This window comes from Mirounga angustirostris, unplaced genomic scaffold (genome assembly GCF_029215605.1).
Source record: "Mirounga angustirostris isolate CCGP_5_RB_7025 unplaced genomic scaffold, mMirAng1.0.hap1 SCAF_5, whole genome shotgun sequence".
NCBI classification, from domain to species: Eukaryota; Metazoa; Chordata; class Mammalia; order Carnivora; family Phocidae; genus Mirounga; species Mirounga angustirostris.
The window spans coordinates 128,638,141-128,650,512 of record NW_026991713.1 but is presented as its reverse complement, the minus strand read 5'-3'; the positions used below and the strand labels follow the sequence as shown (position 1 = coordinate 128,650,512).

Here is a 12,372-nt window from a genome sequence, read left to right as displayed (position 1 = left end):
GAGATAGATAGTGGTGATGGTTGTACAACACTGGGAATGTACTTAATGCCGATAAATTGTACTTTTAACAATGACTGAAGTGATACATTTAAAAATAAAATGATACATTTTATGTTATGTATATTTTACCACAATAAAAAAATTTAGTCCTAGGCACTTAAAAACTTCCATCTCAAACTCAGTTGCCTGGCTCATTGGCCCCCTGGCAGGCAGCTTACCCCGTTGTCTGCCTCTCAGATTATTTCTGCGTTCCTTCAGGTAGAGCCCCAGAAACTGAAAGGTCCCCTTCCATACAGTTTGAGGGTCTTGGAGATCTGGGGTAGGTGGAGCTGCCCCATCTTACTTTCAGGCTTACTGTGCTTCCCAGTCCTTCAAACCCCGGTACAGTGACCACTCCTGTGAAATATCCTGCCTGGAAGCAGGCACAAGCCTTCCAAGTGTGTGTCCAAATCTCAGCGGGAAAGAGATCCTGTGCCATGCTCCTCAAATGCTTGCTATGACCTCACCCCACTCAGCTCCTTGTGGCCTGAGGGTAATGTGGGGTCTACACCTTAGCAAGAGTCCATATCCCCATCTTGCTGAACTCCAATCTTTTTTTTTTTTTGAGAGAGAGAGAGTGAGAATCTTAAGCAGGCTCCATGCTCAGTATGGAGCCCGACGGAGGGCTCAGTCTCACGACCCTGATATCATAACCTGAGCTGAAACCAGAAGTTAGACGCTTTACCGACTGAGCCACGCAGGCGCCCCTTGAACTCCAATCTTAATGAGTGATTGTCTTAGGACTCTCCCCCATGCTTGGCTGTGGGAATTAGAGGAACCCCTTCTCCTTTGTACTAGGGAGAATTCTAAGATGCCTCCCCAAGACTCCAGCTTCCTGGTGTCCCATCCTTGTATAATCCTCTCCCCTTAAGGATCAGTGGAACCCGTGAACATGATGGAAAGTCACCTCTGTGATTACGTTACATTATGTGGCAAAAGGGATTCTACAGATGTGAGGTCCCTAATTAGTTGACCTGGAGATAATTAGAAGAGAGATTACCTTGGGTGGATACAAAAGGAATATATCTCCCCTCCCCTCCCCGACAGAGGGCAGAGAACAACCTCCCACCATGAATACTAACTGCACCCCCACAAAGCTTAGGATCCTCAAGCCTCTTCTTAGTTTGGAAGTGGGGGTGTTGGTGGTGGGGCCAGTTTGGATTTGTTGACTGTCAGTAAATCCTGAGGAGATAATTCCTGGTTAGTTCCTGGGGATGTCTTCAATTTGGAATGCACGAGGTGGTGAGTATTGTTACCCCTCAGTGGCAATTTGAGGACAACAGGAAACACATCCCACATTTTATTACTCACGGTGAATGGTAGCGTGTGGTGCGATTTCCCTTTTCTTTTCCTGTTGTGATTCTCCATAGGAAGAATTTTTGTTTTTTGTGTTTTTTTTAGTCCTATTTAAAAATCTGGAAATTAAAATAAAATATTTTAAGCTTATCAAAGAGTGACCGGTAAGGTTTCCCCCATCCTCCCCCATCCTCCCTCCACCAATACTGCAACTTGGAAATGCAATAGGGACACAGTGCCTGAGAGCCTGAAAACGCCCAGGTCTGTAAAGCTGGTGGCCAGACCAGGACTCCGCAGCCCCACTAAGTGGTCACATATCCTGCTGGGTGATTCCTTCAGCTTCACCCTGACTGCAACACGAGGAAAGAGCTCTCTCACAATTCAGGGAATTCACATCCTCAAGTTCAGGGTCAGATCAAGGAGGAAGTTCTACGTGAGTCACAGTGGAATTGTATTTAAAAAAGTCAGCCCTCAAACTTAGAAATCTGGTACAATGAAATATTTGACCTGAAATGGGCTTACGAAAGTTCAACGTAGCTGACAGGGAACAAAATCTACCTGCACAGTACTCCACCCACCATACTCATCTGTCTTTTCAAAGGTGGTACCTGCTCTGTCTGGGACACAAACTGGACTGAGTCTCGCTAAGTCCTGCTCTTACCTGACCCTCACCTGAGGCTGGTGTTGGCCCGTATTCAAATCTACTGACACCAAAAGGACTTAGGAGGAAGCGGATAGTTAGTGAAGGTTTGGTGGGAAGAGGGTGAGGGTTACCAGACAGCCTGCACTGGAAACCTCCTAAGACTCTCCTTGAAAAGTCCTTCCCTCAGCAGCTGCCCTACCCCCGGTCTCCTCAGACTCAAGCCATTTCCAAACCCTGTCGGCTTTGCGTCCTCCACCTGTAAACTGAAAACGAGCTGGGCCCAGATCAGCAGCAGCAAAACAAGCTGTCCTCAGTCAAATTTTAACCACCAATTATGCCTCAGGCTTATCTCTGGGGGGAAATGTAGTTCAGCTCAAAAAAATTGTTTTTATTTACAGAATCACCTGTGGATTAACAGACTGTTAGTGATTAACCATTTTATCACCTGAGTCTTGTCTGTGTCTCTCCAAGCCCCCCTAGACTATAAATTCCTTGTAGGCAGGGGGTTTATCTATGCTGTTCACTGTTGTATCTCCTAGGCCTTACCACTGTGCGCTTGCCACAGAAGAGACTGCAAAGAATTTTCAGATGAAGGATGAATGGGCGCCATACATCCTCTTTCCCTGCTCGGACCTCATTCACAGGCAGGTCCTAATGCTTGCCTGAGCAGCACTGTTGTTCACCAGGGATCTTCTGGAGACTTGCTTGTCTTTCAGAATGCTTACCATTAAATCGTAGGAATAACTTGTTTACTGTTTTCTTCCATAATTGTTTCTTCCACATGTTTCTCCTTCAAAATACTGCCCTGGAATACAGACATCATCTATTTGCTTTCGGGAAGTATGAAACCATTTCCACTACATTTTTTTCTAGCCTTCCTCTAAATGTGTCACCCAAAAGACCTCCGGGTCATAAATTTTCATCTGCAGAAGTAGAATAATTATTTCTTATTTTTTAAATTATTTTTTTAATTGAGAAACTTCACTAGGAAATCATTCTTGAAGTGCATCAATGTTTTTCTTTTCCTCCTATTGTCTATCAACTATTTATTGAATGTTTGACAGAAGCCAGGCTCAATGCTATGCACATTGGCATTTACTGTCTCATAAAGAAATATAATATTTACTAGTTTTTGTTGATGTATAAAGTAATATAGAGTCACAACAGAAAATTTGGAACATATACAATACCAAAAAAAAAAAAAATCGCATAATCAGAGCCAGAAACACTAATTGCCATCAATTCGACAGGTTTCCTTGTAATTTTTCCATACATACATGCATTTTCCATGTATGTGGAAATATATTTCCATGAAATAATAATTTATATACAATTTTGTAATGTTCCTTTTACCCCCCCAACCATATATTTAGATATTTTCTTAAGACCACTAAAAATTCCTCATTTCAAAAAGCTGCATGATAGTTTATTTCTCCCTAATTTTGGATGTTTTGGTTGTTTCTAATTTTCTGACATTTTAAAAAGGAGATAGTATATATCTTCATGCACAAATCTTTGTGCTTGTTTCTATTTCTTTTTTTTTTAAAGATTTTATTTATTTATTTGACAGAGAGAGACACAGCGAGAGAGGGAACACAAGCAGGGGGAGGGGGAGAGGGAGAAGCAGGCTTCCCGCGGAGCAGGGAGCCCGATGCAGGGCTCGATCCCAGGACCCTGAGATCATGACCTGAGCCGTCAGACGCTTAACGACTGAGCCACCCAGGCGCCCCGTGCTTGTTTCTATTTCTATAGAATCCTCAGATACGGAATTACAGGATCAAAGTTTATAAGCATTTTTAAAGCTGGGAAATATTTTTATAAAATTGCTTTCCAGTAAAGTTTTGTCAATTTATGCTCCCACTGATAGTATATAAAATTTCCCATTTCATTGCATTCCTGTCAGTATTGAATATTAGAATTTAAGAAAATATTCTCTAATAGGTATATTAGGCATTATTTTAAATTTTTACTTTTTCAATTACTAGGTAGTTCAAACACTTTAAAATATAACACACAGGGAAAGAGCTAATTACTAACCATTTTTTTGAGGTAATTTTCCCATTGAGTTATCAAAGTTTTCTTATCAACTATGGGTGTTTTTGTATTGAGGATAAAATTAACTGTCAGATTTGTTATGCACAGTTCTATAGAATCTTTTTTTCTTTTCAAATTTTGTTCACAATATTTCTAGTTGTCAGGATTTAAAATTTTTATGTAATCGAGTCTAATGGTCTTTTCATCTATGATTTTTCCATTTCTTTTCTTCCCTCATCTTGATGTACCATAAATATTTCCTTAAATTTTCTCCTAGTTTTAAAAATCTTTAATGTATCTGAAATTTGTTTTAGCACATAATGAAAGGTAAGAGCTTTACATCGAGTATTTTTTTCAAATTACTAGTTTTCTCAAGCCTATTGAGAATACGCCCCCTTTTCATTTATTTTAGATTACTCTCATCACATCTTAAAGTCTACATTATGTCAATACTATCTTTTTCTGGATTATCGATTCCATTCTATTATCTCTATCACTCAATATCTGTTACTATTCTATCGTGATACTTTTAAATTATTATAGTCTTGTACTATGTTTCAATTGAAAACAGTGCAATTTGTCATATTTTTCTCCATTTTCACAATTTTCTTAACTCTTCTCATCTGCCATTTTTTCAGATAAACGTTAAAATAATTTTTAGTTTCCCAGGGTAGATGTTAGTAGCCTCATTGTACAGATGAGGAACTGAGTCTGAAAAAGGATAAACAGCTCAAAATCGCACATCTGAGTGGGAGAGACATAAAATAAAATCATTTCTTTTGACATCTCTTTCAGCTCTACAATGTTATAATTTTTAGTAAAGGAAACATGAAAATTACTAACCCTTCTTCTTTCCTATGTGCCTCCTCTAGTGGCCAAAACAGATATTGCAGTTTCTCGAGCCAATGATCTACAGTAATTATTTTTATAAAACATACACCTACTTTTAGCTTAAAATTTTTTAGTTTATTTTTAATTTACACAAAGTTCATGATATTGTCTGATATTTGGGGGTCATGTATTTCCAGGATTTTCTTAACAAAGAGCAGCCTCGGAAGACATTGATTAAAAACTCAAGTGAATATAAAGTAAAATTTTGTAAATTCCATGGGTTTTAAAGGAATAAAATGGCAGATACAAAGACCCTCCAGATGTTTCTTTGTTCCTTTTTTCTCCCTTGATGTCATGTAAGTACTTTCATGAATAACTATTTTTCAGTTACCCCTCTAAGCCATTTCTTGTTTTCTTACTTTCCGTCCTGTTGTTCTAGTCCCTTTGTGTTATTCGGTGGCACAAAGGTCTCTCGACAGGGGTGCAGTGGGGACTGGAAGCCAGCCTGTGTTCAGGTAGTCACTGTGGGGCCCTGGCTAGGTCCGCACCAGCCCAGAGGAAGGTCCACCTGTTTGTAATTCCCACAAAGCTCTGGGGTGTGCTAGGCAGGGGCTGCCTCATGGCCCCACAGCCACCCGGTTGAAACCTGTCTCACTTATTTCCCTCGTCATTCTGTCTCTTCTTTTGGTGGTGGTGGTGGTGTTCGGGATTTTTTTGATTTTTTTTTTTTTTGCCTTTTCTCCTTCTTCCTTCCCAATCCCACCATCCTTCAATTTCTTCCTTCTTATCTCTTCTTCACCTGTAAGAAAAGATACTGAGTAAAATTTAATTTTTACACAAAAGATAATGTGTAAATCAGAAATTTTAAGTAAACTTTAAAGATTAAGCCAAACATATGTTTATACATCATGAAAACCCAACCAAGCAAATAGCACAATAATAAAAAGAAAAAAAAATTCTGGGAAGCACTTGACAAAATGTCTTTTTCTTTATCTGAAATCCTTGTCTATTTTACCTCTCACCAGCAGGTGTTTAATAGTCTCTGACTTTTAGTAAGCCCTTTCATGCTAAATGAATTAGTATTTAACACAATATGGGACACAATTTGGGAAAAAAAAAAACCATAAACAGCAGAAAGCTTAGGCCCATTCTTCATCAGGGATTAAGGACTGACAATATTGATTCTCTCCTGGATTTGGTTCAGAAAGAGGGGGGTAATAGCACTTGCCTAGTTAACTAGCATGTTGGGTAGATTAAAGTGCTTTGTAAACATTAATTAAAGATGCAGGGAGTTAGATGAGGCCAGTGTGTTATTAGTGAAAAAAGGTCTCTCTCCTTTAATCAGGTGTGTCTTCCTGGGGAGGGCAAAGAAATGAGCTAAGGACTAAGGTATTGGGGCTCAGCCCTGAGCGCCGCCCGTGACTCAGCCCTGCCGTGCCGCCAACCACTTCCTTCCTCAGTTTTCTGTACAATGGGGATACACCACACACAGCATTTTGGAATATAGGTTTTGTAGTGTCTGCCAGCGGAGTCCCCAACAAGCCCTGCAATTACTAAAGCCCCGTAACTCCTGCTTTCTGCCTCCCTCCGGAGCTGTGCCGCCCGGTGGAAACACTGGTCCCATTAGCTCCCAACAGCTTGAGGAGAACCTTCCACAACCAGCTGTCAACCTCGGTCGGTATTTCCGCGGCGACGGAGAGAAGGAGAAAAGAGCACCCAGCAATGGGGTCAGAAGCTCCGGGAGGAGGCTCGGCGCCTCTGAACCACAGTTTTCCCTCGGTGTAAAACGGGGCCCAGAATCAGAGGCTTGTTCTAAGGGTTACGTGAAATAATGGGTACGTTCGTTGTCTTTTCCGAAGGTAATAAAAATTCTATACTTGGGAGTTACTACCACGAAATAGAACATAAGCTCTCAAAGCTGACGACGGAGCAGCGGGGGAAACAGGTCTCCTTCGGAGCTCCAGACGCAGACCCCTGCTGCTCTTCGCGGCGGGTGTAACTCGGGGAGGTCCCCAATTCAGACCGCGCGCGGAGACCGAGGACCCCGCCGCCCCTCGAGAGGCGGCCTCCGGGCAGCAGCGGCGTGCGCGGGCGCCTGTCCCTTTAAATGCCCAGCCCGCGCGCTGTGTGTTTGGGGGGCGCGGGGAGCGCGCGGCAGGGCGGTGCCGCGCGCAGAAGCGGGCGCGCGGCGTGTGGGGCGGAGGGTGGGGGCGGAGCGCGCGGCGGCGGTGCGAGCGCCGGGCAGGCGTGGGAGCGCGCGGCGGGGAGCGCGCGGCGGGGAGCGCGCGGCGGGGAGCGCGCGGCGGGGAGCGCGCGGCGGGGAGCGCGCGGCGGGGCGGCCTGGGACTGTCGGTGAGAGGCGCGCGCGCTGGCTGACGGGCGCGCAGGCGGCGGGAGGGCTCTGGGTCCCAGTCCGGGTGGGCACCTGCGGTCCCCCGCGCGGGGGCTCCTTCCAGGTGAGTTTGGACTTTGCGATCCCCGGCTGGGTCAGGGCGGCGGGCGGGCGCCCCGGCAGCCGGTGCCTTCGCCAGGCACGTCGGTGAGCGGGGCGGCGTTTGGAGTCTGTAGAGGGAGGCTTGGGCTCGGGTGGGTTTCGGATAGACAGGGGTGACCCGCTTTTCTGGTGGCCCGGCTGTCTGCACTTCCCACGCTTCCCTGCCGGCGCCCCGGTTGCGTGGATCTCTTCTTGCGCGCTACTCTCCTCCACATCGCTTGCCCAGCCTCCTGGAAGTTGGGAAAGACGCATAATCCGAGGGACCGTCGTCGACCCGGTGGCCCCATCTACGGGGAAAGCAGTGCCTCCTTTGGGATTGCAGGGGTTCGTGTGCGCCCCAGGTCGGAGGAGGTGCGGAGAACGCGGCGCTTTTCGGCTCCGAGGTTGTCCTGTTGGGGGGCGCGAGGTGGTCCGAGGCACGTGTTTAACTTGGGGCGCAGAGCGGTTACGGGTTGACCCTCACACCCTTCCGCGGTCCCCACGGCCCCTCCCCGGAGTCGTTGGAGACTCGTAGCCGGACTCGCCGCCGCGGCCCTCGAACTCCCGGGAGCTCTGCCCCTCGCGTTGTGGACAGGAGGTGGGAGCCTCTCATATTGACAGGAGGTAGCCAAAGCCACCTGTGAAACTTGGGTGCAAAGTGACCACTAGATTTGGGTCCCCACCCCCGCTCTTCCAACCCCCGATCGCCAGCAGGTAGCTGAATCAAGTGGGAATGCGTAGGATCCGCAGTGAATCGGGCCGGGAGGGATTTAAAAAAGAAGAAAACGGGACCCGATGTGATGCAGTTTAACAAAAGGCAATACAATAAACTCCAGTATTTCTCCAAGGCTTTGAAAGTTTCCCAGTATTGTTTTACGGAGTCTAAATTTAAGCATCTAATTTTTTTTTTTTTTTTTTTTTAAACCGCAGGAACTAACCTCAGAAAATTCTTAACTCTTTGCCAGGCAGGATAGTTGATACAGAGCAGAAAACTTACAGTGAGTAAAGAAAAGGAGTGTTTTTTTGTGCCTTACCCCCACCCCGGCCACCCTCCCAAACAGTAAAACAAACGTTCAGGTCTGTTGCAGGGAGACTGTAGGAAGAAAAGTTCCTTCTGGCTCCAATTTTAATGGAGAACTTTTTTTTAAAATCTGTATTTTTGAAAGAAACAGAAATACCAAGCCAGGTGTAAGTGTAAACTTGAGAAAGATGCTCACAGGAGAAATGTTTATTAAAGATGCTTTTCTACTTTATTTTTTTTTTAAAGCACTGCATACATAGGGCTCGAGCATGTACTAAAAAGTTAGCCCTCAGAGTTCCACGCCTGAATGTTACAGATTGTTTTTCTAGGTGGAGGAGGTATTTTCGTTGGTGAGGCCAATGTGGAAATACAAACAAATGCCCTGTTTACTTGGGATTGGGTGGGAAGGACGGAAGTTGTCTAAAATCTCTCTTGCCAAACTTGACAGTGTATGTATGGAATCCTGTATATTTTCTTGCCCAGACCAGTAATAGTCACTTTTAACGACTGGATAGGTTCTTTGGTAACAGCATTTCAGATGAGCTTTTCTTTGAAAATTTTGGATGCTGATACTCTAAAAGCAACACATTTTCTCCATTACTAAAAATCAGGAAGCCAAAAATTAGAGTAACATTGGCTAGTAGTAATTTAGAGAAGGCTGGAAAGATGAGAGGTGCTTTTAAGGAGATTTGAGTGTGTCAGGCACGATGACGTCTTTAAGTGTGGGCACCGAGTGCTCTTTAATTCATTCAGCGATATTTGAAGACTGACCACCTACACTGTGCTGAGTACTGAGTTCGTCTTTGGGCACACAAGCATATCTAGGTAACAGCCATATGGCCCAAACTGATTAAAATCAGATCAAGTAAGCCTTCATCAGGAGCTGAAGATACACCTGGCCCCGGTTCCAAAGTTCTCAGACACCTAAGGAGTCTATAGTTGGCATCCTGCGTTGATTCTAAAGATCATCTCAAATAACTAACTGCATGAGGTGTAGTGGAGCCTTGAAGCCTGAAGGGAGAGAGGTGAAAGGTTTGGGTGGAGCAGAGCTAAGAGCAGGGGAGCCTCTGGAACAAAAGTTCAAGGGCATCTTATCTACATGTTTGTGGGACAGCCGCCAGGGACACGGAGGCCATTCGGGGGTAGGTGCCAGGGAATCCTAGGAGCATCCCAGAACTTGAGCTCTCTGCTTTGCCGAAGGGCAGCATTGCGTTTCAGTTTCCATTGGTGGGAGTGCTGCTTCATAGCTGCCTGTGTGCTCTAGGGAAGGATGTGTCCTGCCACCCTGGCTCTGACACACGGCAGCACGTCCGTCCCTCTTGAATCTTTGAGTGCGTCTGCTGGCCATTGCAGAGAAGCCTCTGTCCACACTGACACAGCAGGCTCAGTATCGTGGTATCACTGGTAGTAGCCTCCGTCTGTGGAAAGCCACAGTGATGCCCTTGTCCCCCTTCTAGGCTCACAGCATTAATACTGAAACCTATTTTAAGAAAGTAGGTGCTGGGTTTATAATCCATGCAGTCAAGCTTGGTGGCAAAGGAATGTGTAGGGCAGAACATTCCACCTTGTTGGAGAGAGACGCGATAGTGCTTTATGAATGCAGATCTTCAGACTGGATATTTCCAAAGATCCTAGCACTGCAAAGACTTGAATCTCCTTATTTTTTTAAAATTGTAGTTAAATATATATAACATCAAATTTATCATTTTAAAGTGTACAAATCAGTAGCATTAAGTACATTCACATTCTATGTGCTTGAGAGTGTTTTCTTTAATTTTTTTTCTGTAGAGGTCTGCAGATATCCATTAAATGAAACGTATTAATTGAATTCTTCCTCACTAACTTTGTGCCTACTTAACATGTCAATAATTGAGAGAGGTACAGATCGTCCCCCACTTAATGATTTTTAGACTTTACAATGGTGCGAAAGTGGTATGCATTTAGTAGAAACCGTACTTGGGATTTTGAAGTTGGATCTTGTCCCGGGCTAGCGACGTGCGGTCAGTCCTCTCTCGGATGCTGGGCGGTGAGCCGCAGATCCCAGGCAGCCAGCAATCACGAGGGCGGACGACCCATCCCGACAACCATTCTGCACCCATCACTGTTCTGTTCTTCAGGTGTAGCATTCAGTACATTACATGGGATAATCAACACTTTATTATCAAATAGTTTTTGTATTAGAGGATTTTGCCCAACTGTAGGCTAATATGAGTGTTCTGAGTACATTTAAAGTAGGCTAGGCTAAGCTATGATGATCAATAGGTTATGTGTATGAAATGCACTTTCAACCTAATATGGATTTATCGGGATATAACCCTATCATAAGTCAAGGAAGATCTGTACATTGAAAGATAACACTGAAATGGGGGATTTGTCACTATCTCCCTGTATTTTGAGCTAGAAAATATTCTGAGACTTTGTGCATACAACTTTATATGTGAAAATCTAACAATGTGCATCTGTAAGTTTATATTGGTAGATACACAGTGTCTAATAGGAATTGAGCTTTTATTATTACATAGTTACTTTCATCACTAATGAGGATTTTTGCCTTAAAATCTATTGTGCCTGATGTAATATAGCCAGAAGTGACCCTCTCATTGTTGCTGTTGTGAATATTGGCTTGATGTTATCTTTTCCCATCATTATTTTCTTTTAAATGTCTTTCTTGAGGTATAGTCAGTAAACTGCACATATTTAAAGTTTAAAAAGGGAAAAAAGTACATTCACAATGTTGTGCAACCATCACCATTATCTAATTCCAGAACTTTTTCATCACCCTGAAGGGTTTCCCATTCCCATTAAGGAGTCACTCCCCATTTCTCCCACTCTAGCCTCTGGCAACCACTAGTCTGCTTTCTTTCTCTATGGATTTCCCTGTTCTGGATATTTCCATGTAAATGGAATCATATAGCATGTGGTCCTTTGTGGCTGGCTTCTTTCACTTAGCAATGCTTTCAAGATTCATCCATGTGAGAGCATGCATCAGTACTTCATCCCTTTTTTATTATTTATTTATTTTTAAAGATTTTATTTATTTGAGACAGAAAGAGAGAGCGAGAGAGTGCACAAACAGGGGGGAGGGGCAGAGGCAGAGGGAGAAGCAGACTCCCCACTGAGCAGAGAGCCTGACCCAGGAAACACTTGTTTTAAATGTTTTGGGGTCTGTACCTAAGAGGGGAATTCCTGAGTAATATGGTAATGCTGTGTGTAACCTGTCAAGGAATCACCAGACCATTTCCCCAGCAGCTGCACCATTTTACAGTCTCACCAGCGATGTATGAGGGTTCCGGTTTCTCCACATCCCGCCAACACTTGTTTGTGTGTGCGTGTGTTGAAATTACCATCCTGGTGGGCATGAAGTAGTGTCTCACTGTGGTTTTGATTTGCGTTTCCCTAATGACTAATAGTGTTGAACATCTTTTCATGTGCTTGTTAGCCACTTAGAGGCCTTCTTTGGAGAAATAACGATTCAAGGACTTGATTCTCTTTTGTATTTGCTTTTATATTGCCAAAATCTTGCATGTGCGTAAGTGTAATTTTTATAGGGCTTGGTTTGTCTATTATATTCCTTCTCAAACCTTCATTCTGTTGTTTTGGGGGTTTTCCCCCTGCTTTCTTTTTCAAGCTTCTGCTGTTCCTCCTAGGAGACTGTCTGAAGAGTGCTTTGAAATATTTCATATTCTGCCTAATTTAGTTATTGTTCCAAAGGCCTGGGTTGGTTCCTTTGTTCATTCAGCAGTATTTGTAGACTGGCTGCTGGCGTTGTATTGTGCACTGAGCTAGTCACTGGGTATACAAACATACCAGTCCTCATATGCTTCTCTTTTGGATGTCTGCAGATACGTTTTATTTTTCTTAATTAACAGATTAGTAGAGCCTGGCATAGGGAAAAAGAGCAGCACTCAACTCGAGGTGGTGAGGGAGTCCGTCTCACATTCTGTAGGGTTCACCACCTCCTGTTTCTGGAACTTGGGCTCCTGGTCTGTGAAATTTGGGGTAGGAATAAATGACTTCTCCAGCCCCGAAGACCTT

General features: G+C 44.1%; 1 protein-coding gene across 3 annotated transcripts in view; it reads left to right on the top strand.

Annotated features, from left to right (window-relative positions):
* Positions 1-6,335: 6,335 nt before the first annotated feature.
* PROSER2 (proline and serine rich 2) overlaps positions 6,336-12,372 on the top strand; it is a 47,494-nt gene continuing 41,457 nt past the window's right edge. Inside the window, exon 1 of one of the 3 annotated variants that reach the window (XM_064592078.1) lies at positions 6,336-6,678. The gene's annotated coding sequence lies outside the window, so the exon portion shown is untranslated. Of the gene's footprint in view, positions 6,703-7,148; positions 7,300-12,372 lie in introns of those variants that run through there. The other 2 variants (XM_064592079.1, XM_045874433.3) reach the window with 2 other exon arrangements.